This window comes from Cyanistes caeruleus, chromosome 3 (genome assembly GCF_971803275.1).
Source record: "Cyanistes caeruleus chromosome 3, bCyaCae1.hap1.1, whole genome shotgun sequence".
NCBI lineage: Eukaryota > Metazoa > Chordata > Aves > Passeriformes > Paridae > Cyanistes > Cyanistes caeruleus.
In genome coordinates, this window is record NC_141703.1 from 109,320,220 (window position 1) to 109,339,955 (window position 19,736).

General features: G+C 46.1%; 2 protein-coding genes across 3 annotated transcripts in view; both read right to left on the reverse strand.

Annotated features, from left to right (window-relative positions):
• LOC147654432 (uncharacterized) overlaps positions 1 to 19,736 on the reverse strand; it is a 749,593-nt gene that overhangs the window by 143,439 nt on the left and 586,418 nt on the right. The window lies entirely within an intron of this gene.
• The window catches only part of BCL9 (BCL9 transcription coactivator), a 57,885-nt gene that overhangs the window by 11,912 nt on the left and 26,237 nt on the right, over positions 1 to 19,736 (reverse strand). For both annotated transcript variants that reach the window (XM_086884088.1, XM_086884087.1), the window contains exon 2: positions 2,960 to 3,042. The gene's annotated coding sequence lies outside the window, so the exon portion shown is untranslated. The remainder of the gene's footprint in view (positions 1 to 2,959; positions 3,043 to 19,736) is intronic.

Sequence of the window (19,736 nt, forward strand, 5' to 3'; positions counted from 1 at the left end):
AACCAATGAGGAACTTCCCAAGGAGATATGTCTGGTGTGAAGCAATGCATGACAATTCTTCCCCCATTCCCAAGAAGACACAGAAGAGCTTTCAGACAGATGTGTATTTTAGACAAGAGGCAGACCTGGCTGGCCATTCATTTTACAGGCAGTAAAGCCATCTTCCCTTTGTCCAAATCAAATCATTCTGGAGTCAACAAAACAGGGAAGCACCTTGTATCTGAATTCTGAATCTGAATTCTGTATTTGATTTTGCATCCATGCTCAACTTAAAGACACTTCACAGCAAGTCAGTAGGAAGCCAAAGGTACAAATCCCCAACATGACCTAGCTATCCAAAATTCCCCTAGGAATGGCCATAACCTGATATTTCTTAAGAACATAAACTGCTTAAATCTTTGGTCTCTTTGGTCCAATATACCTAGACATGTGTTCAATGATGTGTGCTAAGGGTTACACAAAGGGAGAAAAATAAAACAAAATGCCTTCCTGACCACCTGTGAGTTACTGCTCTGTGTGATTACTCTGAAAACATGAGGGGTTAGTCATCATATCTATTAAAATGGCCAAAACACCACTGGAGTAGTACCCATCTAAATTTGCTCAGCAACACTCTACAGATTATTGAAGTTTGTTTTTTTTAAAAAAAAAGGCAGCTGCTTTTTCAGCTTCTTTCTAAGAAACAATATGCATGATGCAGGCAATAAGGCACATAAAGCTGTTTCTGGAGGTGGAAACTATTGAACATTACTGTTTACGTGCTTTGGGCTAAATTATTTTGGAACAAATTTCTGTCTTGTTTATGTTTCAACAAAATCTCTCCTGTTCATCTCACCTACTCAGATGCAAATCCACTTAATTTAGAATCTAACCAAGATTTATTGTTAATGTATTAAGCATTGCTAGTTAAATATTATTCAAATGTAAATACTCCCGATATTCTTTCTCAGCACCAAAGAAGTTGTTTCTTCCTATATATACAAAATGAAGCAAAATAAATCTTACTAGGATGGAAGTGTCTTGAATTTTATGAAGAAACTACAGTTCAAACTGCATTTCAAAACAACAAATTGGCTTATGTGCTGATGACACCAGAGGATTAAAAGACATGGGCACTCTACGACCACCTCTGGCCAAGTAGTTATCAGCAACTCATAGTATTGAGCACCACGGTTTTCCAGTTCCCTAAATCTGTACAGTTGTCACGCTGTTACACATTTTAGTGGCTTTGAGCTGCCCTACTTTAATATGATAGTGATCCACACTGCAGCAGTTGTGTGAAGTTCTGCATCACCTCCAAAAATTCTCCTCTCTACCACAAGTCTCCTTCGTGAGCCAGAGAAGTCATCCTACTCCCTATTCTCATCTCCACTGTGCTGCACAAACCTATTAATGTGGGGAATGTTTCTGCAGCAAATGTCTCATTTTAAAGGCCTCATATCAGGCACAATCAGATGAACTCTACTCTGAGCCACACTCCAGAGGGCCCACATGCCTCTCTGGGGCTATAAGTTTGTTATCCCACTGATTTTGGGAACAATGTTGGAGTTATCCTGTCACTATTGTTCCTACTATCATGTTGCAATTACAGCTGGTTCTGTGCAGATACATTAAAGAGGAGGGAGCACCTCTTCCCACACAGCTAAACTGTATCATCTTTTCATGCAAATTTGGCTCCTGTGTCTGTTTTGTTAAACAAAACTGTAACATTATCAACAGCACCCTAACTGCTTTTCAAGAGATTGGTACATCTGTAAAAGTCAGTGGAACTCTGTGAAGCTGCAGCACCCTCACTTAAGGTAAAGATGTGACTGCAAACACAGTGAATTCCAGGCTTAAAAAAAGTAAAAGAGATAGAGAAAAGGAATAACAGCATAAAAGTGAGCAGGGCTTGATGCTTACAGTAGATGCCTGCATAATGAACTTAAGTATTCTGGTTGTTTAATCCTCTGCTTTTCCATTTGGACATTTATACGTTATGTTACCTTTTATTACAAGATGAGAATTGTCAAGAGTCCCAGTCTTGCACAGTGCAATGAGAAAACATGAAGAGTCACAATCACTGACTACATGGTATTCCTGACATCACCAAACTCTCAAGTACTTCACCCAGGGGTGGGAGGAGAACCCTCCAATTTTTTAACCTTACTTTTTTATTATTGTATATACACGCATCTTCCATATATTGGAACTGATGCGCTGTGCAAGGGAACTGTGTTTTCCAATCTCAGTTTAAATTTATTCTTACCAGAGAGAGCTATAAAGGATACATCACTATATTCATGGGAGGAACAACAGCAAGTCAACTTCCTCAGCTTCTTATTTCTGCACAGGGGAACGTACCATCTTTTATAATGTGAAATGGAATGTCTCATGATTTTTCTCAATGCACTTCTAACATATATATGCCTGGGAATCTAGGGTTCAATAATGGAAAAACTCTAGAGAAATGTATTTTTGCAGCTGGAATCTGACTACCATAGCAAAGCCTATATCATTGCTTCGAAATTAGAGGCAGGGTCAGTGACAGTGAATGGTCAAAACACTTTAAAAGACATTTTGGAAAGCTACATCCAAGGCAGTATTTTCAGGATGGCTTTAAGGTATGGCAGGCAAAGGTTGCAGAGAAAAGGGATGGTTCGATGGGCTACTCATTCTCACCACCTCTCCTGACCACATCAGGGAAAGATCTGAATGGGAACTAACCCAAGGGAAACAACAGAAATTTCTATTCAGCTGGATTTGCCCCCTGACCTGGTTCATCATGTAACCACATCACTACCATTACAAGCTCAGAAGAGGAGGTGAGAACAGGTGAAAATGTAGCCCCACCCCACTTGCTTGCAGCCTACAATTTGGATGGTTTAAATTAATTCAAACTTTAACTGCAGAGACAAAAGAGATAGATCTGCATTCGTGGAGATATTATAGGTCCTTGTTTTTCCAACAAGAAGCTTACCAAGACCCCTGGTGTCACGACACTGCAGTACTCATCGTGGAGGCCATGAGTTGCAAACCACTCGTCTCACAAAAAACAGTCACCTGGAAAAAGAAGAGAAGTTTCACCAACAAAAACTCACAGCCAAGCTGTGCACCCCCTTCCATGCATTCAACCACAGAAGCAGAGAAATCAAAAGTTGCTCTGAACCACGAAGCCTCTGCTCAGATTTATCAGCACACAAGAAGCCACCATCGGACTGGAAGACTCAGAAGATCCACACTGGCCACAGAGGGGAAATAGGGCAGACCTGCTGTAGCATTCCCATGTTTAGCCAGCTGTATTCCCATGAGCTCATCTGTGCTTAGAGAAGCTGGCACAAAACTTGGACATGTCACCTTCCCTTCTCTGCACCCACCCCTCTTCAAAGGCTCACCAACCCCTTACAATGTGCCCAGCAGCTCCTGCCAAACCCTTGTGCTTCATATATGCAACCTCCTCCACAGCCAGACATTGTATAAACAGAAACATCAAGTATCAGGTAAAGCCAGGCAATCATATCTAGGGGAAAACCAGGAAGGTTTTAGAAGGAGGAAGCACTATCTACTGCTCTGGCAGCTCCAACTTCACATCATTGCATACCCTACAGGAAGAAGGGAATCCAAAGCAAATTTAAGTGCCTGAAAGTTCAGCAATATAAGGAAATGCAGGCTCTGAAAAACAGTTTACTGGTAAATTTGAGGTTAGTAAAAAAAGAGCAGTGACCTGCCAGCTTCTCCCTCACCCACTGTGAAAACTGTAGAGGCTGCAAGAACAGTATGAATCCAGACAACACTCACACTGGCAGGGCCAGCGTGGTATCTCAGAGCACTCTCAGCTATTTACACAGCATGGACAGCCTTGCAGTTAAAGTACAATTGCAAAGTGAAACCACTACCAAAATTTTTCTGTGTAATCCCAATGCATTCTGCTGACCAGATCTCCCAGCAGAAACAGGGGAGCTGGAGGCTCAATTAGTTAGCTCAAAAAAAAACGCATTGTGAAAGCCTGTGCATATTCTCTTCCCTCCAACAACCTACAACTATTATCTACTGCAGCTTCACCTTAATAATGTAGCAATGTGCTGCCGTGTAATCCACTTCACAAAACCAAACTACAAAGCTAGTCCCTAACAATACAGCTACATTCTCCACCCAGACCAGCCAAATCAAACAATGAAATCATCAACATGATAGACCATCCTTATCTAGCCAAGTCACACCTGCAGACAGAAGCCGAAACAAACACCTATCGCAACAAGCTGCTTTATCCAGTAAAACTCACCACAGCAGCACAATCATCCCTGAATCCAATTACCCAGTTATATCTCCTCTCCCCTTTCCCCCACCCCACCCAATGAAACAATACAGGCTAAGCCATGCCAGTGCCAATACTGACACACCTCTACCAAAGCAGGGACAGAAATCACTTTTTCCCTTCAAGAGGAAGGTGTGTGAACACCAGCACACATAAGGATGGAGAGAACCTATCGCAAACATTGCTCAGAGCTCTATTCCTTGAAACATTCAATCTGAGCTTTGCAGGGAAGGACATCCTTGCAGACCATAGCTCAGGACTGCAAGGGGGGCATCATCCATCCTTTAGGACACCCAGTTACTGCACTGCAATTCCATTCCCTAGGGTACCATCACTGCTGCTCACCTGCACGGTCTTAGGCCCGTCAGCACAAGGCAGTTTGCTCCACAGTGAATTTAAGAGCAAAAGGCTGAGAGCATACAAAAACAGCTACCACAGATCAACTAACAAGATGCAAAGACACATCTTAGTTTACCTTTCAGTTAACTATTTTGACCCCCTGTACTTCTACAAACCAGCTACCATATTACTGTACTGTAAATAGAAAGTTTAAAAAAAAATTCAAACCAGCAAATTCTTATTTTATGGCCTTAAGCTGAAAAGCTTGATCATGACAAATGGTCAAGTACATGGAGGTGTACAGCATTATGGCTATTCCAGCAGGAACAGCTGCAGTTATCACTGATTCACTTCAGTCTTTTCTCCCTCTTTGAGAAGGAGAATGTGGAGAGATGAAATAAAGGCATACCAAGTAGATAAAAGTATCAGACTTGTGGCCTGACTGTGACATGAAGCATTAAAGGCAAGAAACCTTTCTCTGCATACAAGAAAGAGCACACTGCTATTTTCCCCATGGCCTTTCTGAGACTGTCAGTCTGTGCTGGACTGAGGGTGGCGAGAGCTCAAAATCAGCATGGAGAAAGAAAAAAGGATGGAGACCTGCTGCTGCAGAAAACAAATGATAACTTTGAATGCAAGCTGAGCCTGCACCCTGAATTGTATCTGTGACAGTAAAGAGGGTAAGGAAGGAAAGAGAGTGGAATAAGAGATTGCTCAGGGAGGAACAGAAGCTTTAGGGCAACCAAGAATAGCAGCAGCAGGAGGTATTTGAGCAACCGCTGATCCTGACAGCCACCAGGAAGCAAACTTCTGTAAGTGCATCCACCAGTGGATTCCCTGTGTGACCTGAGAGGTTGGGCAAGGCAGTGAGTGAATCAGCCAACGCGCTCCTTCAGCACATTTTTACTGGGAAGGGCACCTCCAATTTCTCCGACCCTCATTCAACCACATGAGAGGGAGAATAGCTGCACTGGCAAAAGGTGACTCCACTACACCCAAGAACTGGTTGGAAAACTGGAAAATACTGGTTTTCATCACATGCTGCGCTTACCAGTTTTGTTGAGCATTTGCTTATTTTACACACTTGCAGCTAAGCTGCACGCTACTTTTTAATAAGCTGCTGTTTAATAAAGTACTTGGTTACACACCTCATTGATAAGGAGAGCAACTGGGAAACAAGGAGGACACAGGGCATGTTATTCAAAGCTTTTATTGAGCTGTCAGACGTCCTTACGATCATGTAAAAGCAAATAGATAAAATGACACGAATATTCTACATCCCATACATCTCCCTATGACACTTGAGGATACAGGGACACAAGACTCTTTGATCCCATGAAGCAGTCCAAATTTCTAGATAGGGCTCTCTACCAAGGGCTAGTAAATACACCCTTAGATCTGCCTCTGCCTCCTAGCAAAAGCTGTCCTCCTCATCCTTTCCCAGGATAAAGCACATGCCTGTCACACTACTAGGATTGACCCCATCACCATTCAAATAGGTCTGTCAAAAATGCAACCTTACCTTCTGCTCACTAGCTCTGTTCTGGACCCAGGAAAGCAACTTCAACCAGCCTAAACCTATCCAACTCTATCCCTTCCAGCACTTGTGATACAGCTGAAAACAAACTCCAGATAAGATATGAATAATATTCAGGAGACAATTTTCCTGTTTCATCCCGCTAGGTGTTCATGTGCTCACTGGCACAAAGGAGGCAGCACTGACTGATGGCAAAGGCATGGACAGGCTTATGCTTATTGAAATACATTTGTGCCCATCTTCTGCCAGGTCCCACTACCCTTTTTCTTAAACAAGGACAGAAAATACCTCAGGTACCTTCAGATAGGTAACTTGGATACCTAAAGATAGGTAGAGGTAAGTTGTTCATCTAAGGTGATTAGATAGCAACTCACAGCCAGTCATCAGTTTCTAGATGGTCCTAACTTACCCTGAAACAGTTTGGACTTTCCTATGTTTATGCCATAACAATAAAAAATTATATGCAAAGTTTTCACAGTCTCCCAGAGAATTCCATCTTACCACATCAGAGAAATCACTGCTATTCCAAAGTCAACACAGCATTATCTCTCTGCTCCCAGTTTTATACCAGAAATTACTCTCAGTAAACAGAAGAATCAAGAACTTGTAGCAAAATAAGTTTAGGTGACATGAATGTGGAGGCTACACAATCTCCACCAGGCAGCATTGCAACCTCCACAGGGAAAATACCTTCTCCTGCACATGTGGTGTGTAAGCATCTCTCTGTTAAACTCCAAATGAGTAGGTTATTGCCCATTACTATCCCCAGCCCTGAAGCACAGAGAAAGGGGCTGAGCAAGACAGACTCGCCTAAAATTAGCTCCTTGAAGAGCAATAGACACAGACAGGGGAAGGGCACACAAGATTCTATGCCATTACATGGAGAGAAGTTCCCTTGGGTTGCTCCATTTAATGTAAGAATTTAGGACCACAGGATAAGCCTCCGAGAAACTGTGAGAATATTTAATCAGGCCCATGGAAATGCAGTACAGTGTGGTCACACAATGCAGCTCTGCTGAGCCTACCTGTGCCTGCCCATCCACAACATCTCTCAAATAAGAGACTGTCTGTACAGACACTCTTCCTCCCATACCTCCCCCCCAGCCCCTATCACCACACACATGGACCTTTCCCAAAGAACAGATCTTTCCTGAAGTCCATTCAACACAACAAAGGCCACAGAAAATTCAACCTTTTGCTCTACATCCTTAAAATGGACAGTGAAGACAATCACTGACAAAGCACAATACAAACCCAAAGGCTCAGAGAATTAAGTGTCCTCTCCCTTTTTTCTGAGAAAATCTAGCAACTATTCTCTTCCTTCTGACAAGTACATGGATAATCAACAGTAGCCATGATATAAAGGCTGCATAAGTAATCAGCTTTTTTAGGTACTTTAAAAAATCATTCTAAAATAGTCTTTTGCAACAGACATGTTTCCTGCAACTCTTACAAGCATAACTTTTCAGTTGTGAATAATACTAACACTTCTTGTCAAACAGACAACTATATGTCCACTAAACGTTATTTTCTATGTATTTAACAACACTTCAGTGCATTATTAATCCAGTGGGGATGCATGGCTGTCCTAGACAACTTCTGACTCTGTACAACTCCTTCCCTAAAGTAGTGGAGGAGACAGACACTTATGGACGCTGGTGATCAAACTCAAGGTGTACAAAGACAAACACTGAGAGCTTTTCAATTTCCTATCTGCCATTATGTAAAAAACACTTGAACTACTTGGTTCACTTGGGACTGGAACAAGCTCTTGGCAGATTCTGACACGGTTCCAGCAATCAGTCTGGGGAAAAAGCCAAGAGAAAAATTCCTTAAAAAAAACCCTCAAAGCCTAAGCTGCAACTATCTGCTTCTGTACAGGAACATGATGAACACTTCCCCTCAGTGTTCCTGCCATTTCAGCTTCACCAGCAGCAGTGGCACTGGCAGGTGCGGGTCAGCCGGGGTGTCTGGGGATGCCACCACACACCCTGTCACGACATCGTGCTGACCTCAGCTCAGCCCTGGCACACTCTAGCACAGCTGCCAACCTCACTTCAGTTCCACCTCTGTTAGCTGTGCTGGGAGCACTCTGTGTACTTTACAAGTGCAGTTTGGAGCTCCCTACGTGGAGCGTCGCTTACCTGAGCACCAGCTGGGCTGCTGTGACGTTCCAGCTATTCTTAACACCGATAAAGATCAAAATCTCGAGCAATAAGGGGATTTTTCAAGAAACATTTTAACAGTGTTTTCCTAATATATGACAGGCTTCTGCTGCTTTCCATATCAGGTTAACAGTTAATAGCCTTAGCATCAGTCAGCATTGCATGCAGGAGTCCAGTGGGTAATGAGAGTTTTCCATGGCCTGCTTTCATAGCTTTGGCTTCTGTCAAAACTTCATTTACTTTTCAGGAGTTAGGAGAAGCCACAGGCAATCTCTTTCCCCTTACTTTTCTGAGCTTATTTTTTCAAAAATTTAAATAGGGACATCAGCATGAACAACCACAGGTAAAAGACACCTGCATCGAGCTTGCCAGCAGCTCATTCTCTAGAAACTAATCTGTTGAAAGGGGCTTGGGGAAAATATGCTGAAATACTGGATGGGGAGACAGGACCAAGGAGACAGCAGTTTGTTCTTCTACAAGTATTAACACCACACTGCTTTAACAGAAGACTTGGGAGAAACAAGTCACCAATCAGTTCAGCACAGAAAAAAACCCAAGTGCTTTTTCTTCCCTTTTGGTGCCCCCTTCAATAGGCTTCCAGAATGAAAGATAGGAAGCAATCCTCAGGCCTAACTCCTTGGGCTGCAATCTTGTCAGTTTTCATAAGCTAAGTGGGACTGGGATGGGTCAGTACAGGACAGAGCTCCTCTGTGAAAAACCCCAGTGCTACAGCAAGCAGTAATTCCCCAGTCTGCTGCAAGGGGACATGACACACGACACCAGTCGGAATTGCTGGGGGCGAGCCATACACCTTCCTTCATGTTAACCTTCACCTTTCCAGCTCTCTGGTCCCTCTCTTCCCAAATGAGCACTTTCCCAAGGCTCCCCTGAGCATCACTACCTTCCAGCAGTGCCTGCCAGACCAGTTTTCGTTCAGGACTGTCACCACCAGCCATCCCTCTGCTCTGCTTCTTTACACGAGGCCTCCTGCTGTTCTCAGGCACCTGGGGAGCTCAATGCCACAAGCCCGGCACTCCCACGGGAGCACAGCTGAAGAGTTACTACATCCCCTGCAGCTTACTGCTGGGTAAAATGTGTGCCAGGGTGTGCTTGTCCCTGGTGTGCTGAACCTCTTATTTCTCTGCTTTTAGACCCACACTAGGCACGGGAGAGGCAGCATGACCCTCAGTGACACAGTGCAGCGATTCCATACTGGTTTCCCAGTCGTTAAATGTAGGATCTTCCAGATAGCAATAACTCTTCTAAGGAGTAAGGCACTTCAAAGAACTCCAGCAAGCAAAAACTGCATGTACACAGTACTCCACGATGCTACATGATTATATCAAAGCTGCTGGGATGAAAAACTGACATTTGATAAATAACATGAGGTCACCTCAAAGATCTCAGAACGCTGCATGTAAAAATGTTATTTTGACAAGAAATTAAGCAATTGTATAATCAGGTCTATTATCAAATCTACTGCTTTGACACGATCTTATAAAAGTACGAGGAGCATGCAATTCCAATTGCTGCAGGATCCTCCCTCACTCAACACAAGATGTAGGCATTTAATATTCCTCTAGTTAGCCACGCATGTACAGCACAGCCTAACGCACTTCAAAGTATTTACTGTGCTGTATAAACACAGCGCTATTTTCAAAGCCTCATAACTGTCAAATCAAAGCTGGCTTTCACTAAAGCATTCAGAAGCATTTCTGCTGGATGGTGGCTATTTGCCTGACAGTTTCAACCTTCTATCCCCCAACCACAAGAAGGTTAAATATTTTTTTTTGTATATATGCATATGTATATATAAAAAATTATTATTTTCAAGAGGCAGAAGAAAGTGTTTTCTTGCTAACAAGCTGTCAAATAATTTTGACCTGATGTTTTTTACTTTTTTTCCTCATACATACATATAAAATATGGTAGAAAACTTGCATTCCACCAGCAGAAGTCCTTGAAAAGAGTTTCTCTGTACATAGTACTGCCTTAACTGTCCATTGCACCAGCTGTCCCTGTTGAGGCTGTGGCTGCTCACCTCAACAGGCTACAGCCTGGTTTTATATTACACTGCATGTACATTTCTAATCAATCCTCAAACAAATCCAGATTGGTACATAGATAAAACATTGCCATTTCACAGGCAGTGGAACAGTGATATCAAGACACCTGAAGAAGTCAGTTTAGCAAAATGCAGAAACCAGAGCTCTGACCAACCTGAAAAATGGTCTGCACTGCTTGATCTTACCTGGTGTTTCTATCAGTGAACCACTAAACCAGAATTTTTGCTCAGGTCTTCACAACTGCAAAGGTGGCAAAGAAGGCTTGACACAACATACACAGGCAGTCACAGACTTAAAGCAATTTGTAGAGCGTAAGTAACATGGTCGAGTAGATAAATCACAGGCACCTTAAGAGCCAAGCTCTGTTCCCAAGTTTGCCACCAAATCCAAGCAACCCTGGTATTAAAGGAACCCGTGGGCCCCAGCCACCCCGCTGATAAGGTAAAACAGATACCTGCACCCTTTGTTCAGAAGGCAGAGAGGACAACCACAGGCACATGGAGATCATCCAGTGACAAGGTGAGTCAGTGATTAAAAGCTCTCTTGCTCTGCTACTATGCAGACAGAGCCCCATCAGAAAGCCAAGGAGGAAAAACACAGTGGCACTGCTTTCTTAAGAGGCCAAACAGCCATGAAAACAAGACACCCAGCTCAGAGTAATTGCCAGTTGAAGAGTTGAACAGGCAGCTGTGTGGCTATCTGTGCCTGAACAACAACTGCTCTGAACTCAATAGAGAAAACAGCAAGCTCTCCCTCGATTCCATATGCAGCTAAATTATTGTGTATGTCATCCACTCTTTATGCCATCGACTGTACCACTAAGGAGCACTTAAAACCAGCATTGTTTTCAAGACTACAGCACCCAATTTTCAGTGAAATCTCAGAGGACATTGCTCCATCTTTCTTTGTTGAAAGAAATCATGTCAGTGGTAAAAGGCACTTTCCTTTTTCCTTCCTTCAAAAGGATTTCATTGATTCTGCCTAGGCTTTAAAAAACAAACAGGCCAACCACCCTACAGTTCCACTGTTCATCTCCCTCCCCTATTCCATAAGCATTTTCTTGGAGGCCAAACAATGAAAATCCCACTTCTGCTTTAAAGTCTGTCTGAAAAAAAGGGATCTCTCTAAAGAGATAACATTCATTCTTCAGATATAGTTAACTGCAATTTCATAACAGTATTTAAAATGAATTCAATTAGTGTTGTCAAAGTAGATCAAAACCAGAGCGCTCAGATTCAACTCTGCAAAAAAAAATAGGTAAGAACAACCCACAGAAGTAGGAATAAAGCAAATGTTAAGTTGTGAAGCAGCAGTTCACTACACAATAGCCACAGTTTAGTAACTCGGACCAGATTTCAGGGTGGTTCACCAGGATCCAACCCAGAAGCCTATCTGGACACATCTCATACACTGGTTCTCAATCAAGTTTCCAGACAGGAGTGTGAGAACCCTGCAGCAAACCCAGGCACAACAGGCTATTCCATGCCTCCCTTCCCCAATATAGAAGAACAACTGCTAGAGCAGAATAAAAAAGGTTTAGATCACAGGCTTAATACCTCTTCCAAAATTTCTACTGTCACTGATTACGATAATTGAATATTCTTCATATTCTTTAAGACATCTGATGCTTTTTAACTCTTGTTGAATTCTTGCTCCTCAGCAAGATACTCACAGCATGAGTTTCACTGCTTAATTGCAACCATACTAAATAGTCTATCGTCACTTTACAGTACATGTTGTGTACCATCAGAAAGTCTTGAGGCAGCAGAAACTCTTCCATAGCAAAGCCACCACACTCTTCTGTTGGCCCTACTTAAATCTTCTTAAAGAGAGCTACTCTTTTGATACCTTGCATATATGTTCAGAGATGATTTTTGGCAAAAAGAGCAAGGTAAGCTGGAGGAACTGTTCTCCAGCAAGGGAAGCTGTAACAAACAGGTGTAAAAAACATTTAGCACATTTAGCAGACTCTTAGGGGTATAGTTAGATGAGCATTCCTTTTGGCAGGAATGCCAGCTTAGAGAACTGCTGCTACCAATATTTACTCCCACCCCTGCACCACACTGTCTGATGTGCCCATGGCCAAACAGCAAACCAGTTTGGCAAACCGATGCAGGCTAAGTATCATCATTTCTTTGCCAGGCTACTTCTAATCCAAATCAGCTCCCTGATCCGTTCCAGCATCCAGCTGCTCCAAAACAGCAGCACCAGCACACACAGCAGGGTGCTGCAGAGTCAAAACAGAAGAGCACCAAAGACTCCTCAAAACCCAGCTCTAGCACTGAAGGAAGTGATCACAGGATTAGAAACAGAGGGCAGCTCAGCCCACAGGTAAGAATGCTATCACAAAGCACACCCCTGCTTCTTTGAAAATATAAATCAAAAGTTAACACTGGAACAGTTCACTTGGATTCAGCACATTAAATGTCACCTATTGTTGCTAACCAGCATTTGTGATCCTGCATGGTCTTAAAGACAATCCTTCAGAAATTTCCCAACAGATAGATTTTTTTTTTTGTTCAAGTTCTTCAAGATAATCTGGACTTCCTAATTATGAATAAAGTTCCTGTTCTTCTGGACTTGTATAGCACAAAAGAGGTCAAGCTCCAAAACAATTAAACCTTTAAAGCAGTCAAAAAAACAAACCTTAACAGACAAGTAAGAATACTTAGGGGAAAGCTCTTTTAAATTCAATAGGCAGAGCAGTGCTTGAAAAAAAAATTCAGCAATGAAATCTTCTTCCATTCACAAATTGCTCTGAAAAACTGAGTTAACACCTTTATTTTGCCAGCAGGAAGACTAGAGGGACTCCAGCAGAGCTTGTAAGCAAGAAATCCAAGCCCACAGCAAAACTTGCTGGGTTAAAGGACTTCATATCTATGTAAACAGACCACAGACCTTAGGGAGGCACAGAGATTTCTGTGAAGTCCAAGGCCACACAAACGAGTTAGAAGGATTTCATGAAGGCTGCCTGAATTGCTATGAAGAAACTCTGACAAACTTCTACAAAGCAGAAGAGATGAAGCCCTGCAAGGTAGCACAGCTCACATTTAAGATAGGAATTAGTTTCAATACTCACTTTAGTGTAATTGCTTCACAGAATAAAGCTGTTGTTGTTTGGGGTTTGGGTTTTTTTTCCTATTGAATTTATAAAAGACCAGCAAAATTCCTAAGCCATAGGCACAGTTTGTAAGGCAAGAGAATTGACACACCATGTCAAGAACTCAGAGGAAAAAACAACATCTAGGAAGAAACATGTAGAAATAGGTATGGGAAGTCAATGTACTGCAGAGTAGCAAGCCTTTGAATAGCTGGGAAATATGGATCAAAGGTACTCCATTCTTATCCACATCAAACATATAAACTGCTCAGAAAAGCTGTAGTATATGAATATTTTAGCCTCGTGGCTTACAGTCGCCTTGGTTTCTATATTTGGATATTTGGTGACAAATGCAGTTTGGCTGTGGACTAACCCTAACTGAAAACAATCCAAGCACATGAACTGTAAAGATGAAATGCCAAGATGGGGAGGAAGGAGGGGGAAAGCACAGGGAAGAAAGAGTCCACACCCTTTGTATTCATAATATACAGAAAAGATCTACGAAGTTTCTGGCTGTATGAGCAGAAACCTATTTATTTTCTTTCACATTAAAATTCAGGTCCTGCCTAGCTTAGAAGATTGTGTTGACCAATAAACAAATTAACTGATCACAAGAGAGCAAAGGAAAATACCTCCCCAAAACAAACAAGAAAATAAAAACCCTAGCATACAAAAAGATGGTCACAACAGTACCATCATAGTCCAGCTACTCCCCCACACCAGAGCAAACCACAATTTCTCCCAGAACATCTTTAGATATGTAGAAGCTAAATAACCTATTGGGAAAACTACACTAGGAAATCATAAACAGAACTTTTACCAAACACTGCAAAAACCAAGTGCACAGGCACAAAATACACCCCCAAAAGAATTTATCACGTTAACCTGACCAAAGATGAGCAGCTGAATGGGAGGGGGACTTACACAAAAACTTGTTTAGGGTGGGTTTTTTTTTTGCTTGGTTTTGTTCACACTTATTTAACGTCAATGATTGATTAACATTTTGGATAAAGGAGGTCTTTGTTAGTGATTCAGCATCTCCACCCCTTCAATTAAGGTGTTAAGAGTTCACACAAGTGCAGCGAGACCCAAGATCCCCAGACCCCTCTCCACAATAAAATCCCGACCCCAAAAAAAAACAGATTTAAAAAAAAAAACAAAAACAAAACAAAACCGCACTCGCCCCACTGAGAAAATTCCAAAATCCCAAAACTAACATCGTTGCTAACTCCAAGTCAAGAAAAGAAAGATGCCTTTCTTTTGTTGTTTGAGGAGAGGCCAGCAAGGGAGACAGGGAAAGAATATGAGCCCTTGAGCCATTTTTATGCACTGAGTAAGAAAAAAAAGGACACATTCATTAAAAATAATCTCTTTGGAGATCACTGTTAAAAGAAAAAAAATCCACACCGCGTAACAGAGCCATCATGCCAACTTGTCCAAAATGGCTATAAAACCTCAGGAAAACAACCCCTGTAGTTCAGGCAAGAAAGCAGATCCCTGTGCCATGAGGTGCAGGCGTGTGCACTCCTGCAAGCACAGCTCCTCTGCCTGGGATGGACACAAAACGACTGTGTGTGTGTGCCCCTGATCAACTTCCCCTGGTTCCACACCTGTAACACCACACTTCAGCCAGAAATTGGCCATTACAGACCTCATAGGAAGCAGGAGAGAGGTAAACAAAATGAAGTGGGAATAAAGCTGTTTAAGTATGTTAATTCTTTCATTTGATTTCATATAATGCCTTGCCTAGCTTTCCAACGGTTGCTATTGTAATATCTCAGGCAATCACTGATCAAATAATCCAACAAAACAGAAGGAAAAAAAAAAACCTACACCACTTTTTTTCCTCGTGCTTTTAAAGCTTGATACATTTAAGTATGCTTCAGAGCATCCTATGTCTGTGTGGGCTTTTCACAGAGAAATCAAGGACAAAATACTTTCAAGGAAAATAAAAATGTAACTGGAACCCCTAAAAACAGAGAGAGCTGTCTCCCCCGCTTCCTCCAACTGTGTTTTGACAGAAAAGAACCAGTCGCCAATAGGGAGGCTTAGGAAGACAAACTTGACTTGGCACAACCTTTCCTTTACTGCCCAAACCAAGGAGAAGGTGTTACTTTACCAGGTAAGGACTACAAGGCTTGATGTTCCCTCTCCCAAAAGTGAGGTTCATGGTTATTTCCAGACCAGCTTCAGAGTCCATGTTAGGTTTGGTATCTGAAGAATAAAATCTTCCCTTTCACCTTGGTGGGCTTTGAATCACAACCAGCTCCCATCTGACTTACTTAATTCTTTCTTGCCTGCATGACAATTTTCTGATTTCTTATGTAGTTTACTATTGAACCAGTAATCATGTAATCATCCCGCCTAATATTTTACACCCAAATAGCAACCCACAACTGACTGTCACATCAGATTCTTCCCATCTGTCTCCTCATGCTTTGTCTACTCTCCCTGAGTAAAAGCCACCTTCCACATCTCAAACACTCCATCTTCAGAGGCCTTTTTAGACCCATCACCTGCACAGAGAACTTGGGGACACGGAGCTGGACAACACAGGGTTCTCTCTCATCCTAGAAGTGGAGCCTTGCTGCCTGTCTGCATCCACCTGTCCTACCATTTCCCTAAGCTTTTGAGGTCTCCACTGTTCATTTTTTTTCTCATCATCCAACCCCTAACCTCATGAAACTTCAGATTTAGCCTCTCATCCCCCTTCGCAGCCAGCCACAGCACAGACTCCCCCTCATGCATACACACACAGAACCTCTCCTCTACCTAGTAGGAATCCTTCCAAATAAACACATTTCCCCTGCCTTGACAGATACTGCTCTTCCCCACAATCCCCATATACAAGATCCACTCCCACACTTAGTATCCCACCTACTAGTTTGATACTACAGGCTTAGCATCCCTGGATTCCTGCTCCCCTGATCTATCTACACTGCTTCCCAGCTCTGGAGCTCTACAATTCCCCTCACGACCATGTGCACCACCTCCTTCACGCTGAAAGCACTTCCTACCCCATATTCTGGCTCCTGGTGCTTCCCCAATCCCACTCCCATATCTCTTTCTTACAATGACTCAAATCCCAGCTCCTCACATGCTTCCTTCCATGTACCACTCTCCCCAGCAAACCTCATACTCATTTCTTCATCCAGCTCTCCACATTTTTTCCTGCAGATGTCCATAGGTCAGTACTTCCTGCACCACAGCCCCCCATCCCTTCCTCACAGCACATCCCAGGTGATCTAATATCCCACACACCATCTCCCACCTTCTCACTGCATATTTCACCTCATATTCCACTCCCTACATCCCTACCGTCAATCTCTATGCCCCAGCCCCTGACTTCAGCTCAACCACAGAGTTCACACAGGCAGCTCCCGCCCCACTTTTACACCAGCTTCGTTCTCCTAGGACAGTCTTCACTCCCAATACAACAGCCCCTCCCATCCTGTGTCCCAGCCCCTCACTGAGATTGGAATCTCACAACCACCCTTCTAGCCCACCCAACACTGTCCTCTTCCACAGCAGGGCCCGAAGGCACTTCCACACACCTCAGGGCAGCACACATCACCCCAGTGCTGCACCCCACAGCCCCAGTGCCCCCAGCACAACCCAGAGCACCCCACACACAGAGAGCCTCAGCGCATCCCCCGCACCACTGAGCATCCCACACATCCCTCCACCAAGCACAGCTCTTGGAGCATCCCAAGCACCACACTGCGACCCAGGACAGCCCACCCATCCCTCCTCCCAGCACATCCCCTATGGCATCCCATACATTCCTCCATGTAGCACAGCCCCCGGGGCATCCCCTGCACCACAACGGAGCACAGCATTCCATGTGCTGCTCCATACAGCAGCACAACCTCCAGGGCTCCCCAAAGCACCCCACACATCCCAGGGAGCTCCCAGAGTATCCCTATGCCCCACACCTCCTTCCATGGAGCACAGTTCCTAGAGCATCCCCTGCTCCCAGCACATTCCATGGAGCACAGTTTCCAGAATATCTCCTATGCCCCACACCTCCCTCCATGGAGCACAGCTCCTCCAGGCATTCCCTGCTCCCCACACATCCCATGGAGCACAGCTCCCGCAGCATCCCCTGCTCCCCACACGTCCCTCCTCGGAGCACATCTGCCATGCCCCACATATCCCTCCATGAAGCAGAGTTCCCAGAGCATCATCCCCTGCTCCCAACACATTCCACAGAGCACAGCTCCCGCAGCATCCACTGCTCCCCACACATTCCACGGAGCACAGCTCCCGCAGCATCCACTGCTCCCCACACATCCCCTGCTCCCCACGCGTCCCTCCATGAAGCACAGTTCCCACAGCATCCCCTGCTCCCCACACATCCCTCCATGGATCACAGCCCTCCAAGCACCCCCTGCAACCCCTGAGCTCCCCTCGCCGCCTCCTTCGGGGCACCCCCGGGACCCCCCCAACTCCCGAACTTGGGGCGGGCGGTGCGGATGCCGGTGCCCGGTGCCCGCCCCGCACTCACCGCGCTCAGCCCGGGGCCGGCGGGGGCGGCGCGGCGGCTCCGTCCCCCTCCCGCACACACACACAGGCTCCATTGTCCGCCGGCGCCTCCCCCCCCCGCTCCCCGCGCACATGGTACCGCCCAGCGCAGCCCCTCGCGCCCGCTCCCCCCGCCCGCTCCCCCCCCCGCCTCTTCCCCACACCGGTTCTGCCCCCCCCCCGCGCCCCCCCTCCCGCCGCGTCCCGCAACCCGCGGAGAGAGGAATGGTACCGCCCGTCGCGCGCGCCCCGCCCCGGCAATGGTACCGTCCCCTACTCACTCGGCCGGCGGCGGGACCGCCTCTCGCTCCCCGCGCCGCGCAGTGGTCTCGCCCGGCCCCCCCCGCCCCGCCTCTCCTCAGCCAGAGGGAGGGGACTGCGGCCCTTCCCCCCTCGCCGCACAGTGGTACCAGCCGGGCTCTTAAAGAGACAGGCTCCCCTCGGCCGCGCGGCCCCGCCCCTTCATTAACATAGTTCGTCCCCCGCCCCGCGGCGGCCACGCCCCCTCCATCCCTTTTAAAGAGACCGCGCTCCCGGGGCTTTTCTTAAAGGGGCCGACTCCCCCCGCTCCCCGCCCCCACCGCCCCAAACTCCCCTCCGTGGAGTCGGGCGCCGAGAGTCGTCCCCACTCCCCCGGTTCTCCGGGAGGCGGGAAGGGCGCTCTCCGTGCTCCCGGTGCCCGCCAGGTACCGCAGGGGAGGCGCCCCCGGTGGGGCCGGGGAGGGGCCCTCGCGCTCCCCCTGAGGCGGCGCGCGCGGGGGGCCCGCCCCCACCCTGCGGCCCCCCCCCCCCCCCCCCCCCCAACGGCGGCACCCCCTTAACGGAAACGGCGCGCGGGGCCCCTGAGGGGAATGCGGGCTGTGGGATGCGGGATACGGGATGGCGTCGCCCGGCCCCAAGCCGATGCCCTGCCCGCCCTCCTCGGCACCGGCCTGCCCAGGCCCACCCCGCTGCCGGGGCCGTGGTACCCCCGCGTCAGCCTCGCTGTCCGCCCCGCCAGGGGGATTCCATGCTCCCTGGTGAGCCAAGGCGACCACGGGGAATCGCCGCCAGCCCGATGGCACGGCCCGGGGGAGCCGCTGGACCATCGTGGGGCGGCCCGGGCCGCTGGCACATGTCCCTTCCACACGTTTCTGAGGAAGGCGGGATGAGAGCGAGGGGGAATGTACGGCGGAGAAGCGCGTCTCTCCTGGCCGGGGGCTGAGCACCCCGACTGCCCACCCGCCGAGCGACCTGAGGGCTTTCTTCTGATGAGAGAAAGCGCCGGGATAAGCAGCAGCTTGGAACTGAACAGGGAGGGACCAGGCAGTAATGGCAAACAGACACAACCTCTCAACTCCTAAAAAATGCTCAAGGGCCCCATCCTGGACAAATGCTCCGTGTTTGGGGGATTAGACATCAATGTAGTTTGGTTTCAAACTGGCAATGAAGAGTTTTGAAGATTTGTAGCAATCCCCCGCCCTTTTCAGTCTGAGACTTACTCTGTGAAAAGACGGCTTTCAACATCCACTAATCCTTCTCCTTCACCTCCACAAAATGTTCTTAAAATGGGCGATCTCGTGGCTGTAAGGAAGAGGTTTCCAAGCCACCGGTGGCACACAGATGCAGCCGAACAGAGAAAGTCAGCGGATCAGTTTTGCTTATCCGCGCTGCCTGAATAACCTGTTTAGCCAATACAACATCAGTGAACAGAAATGTAGTGTCCTCCCTC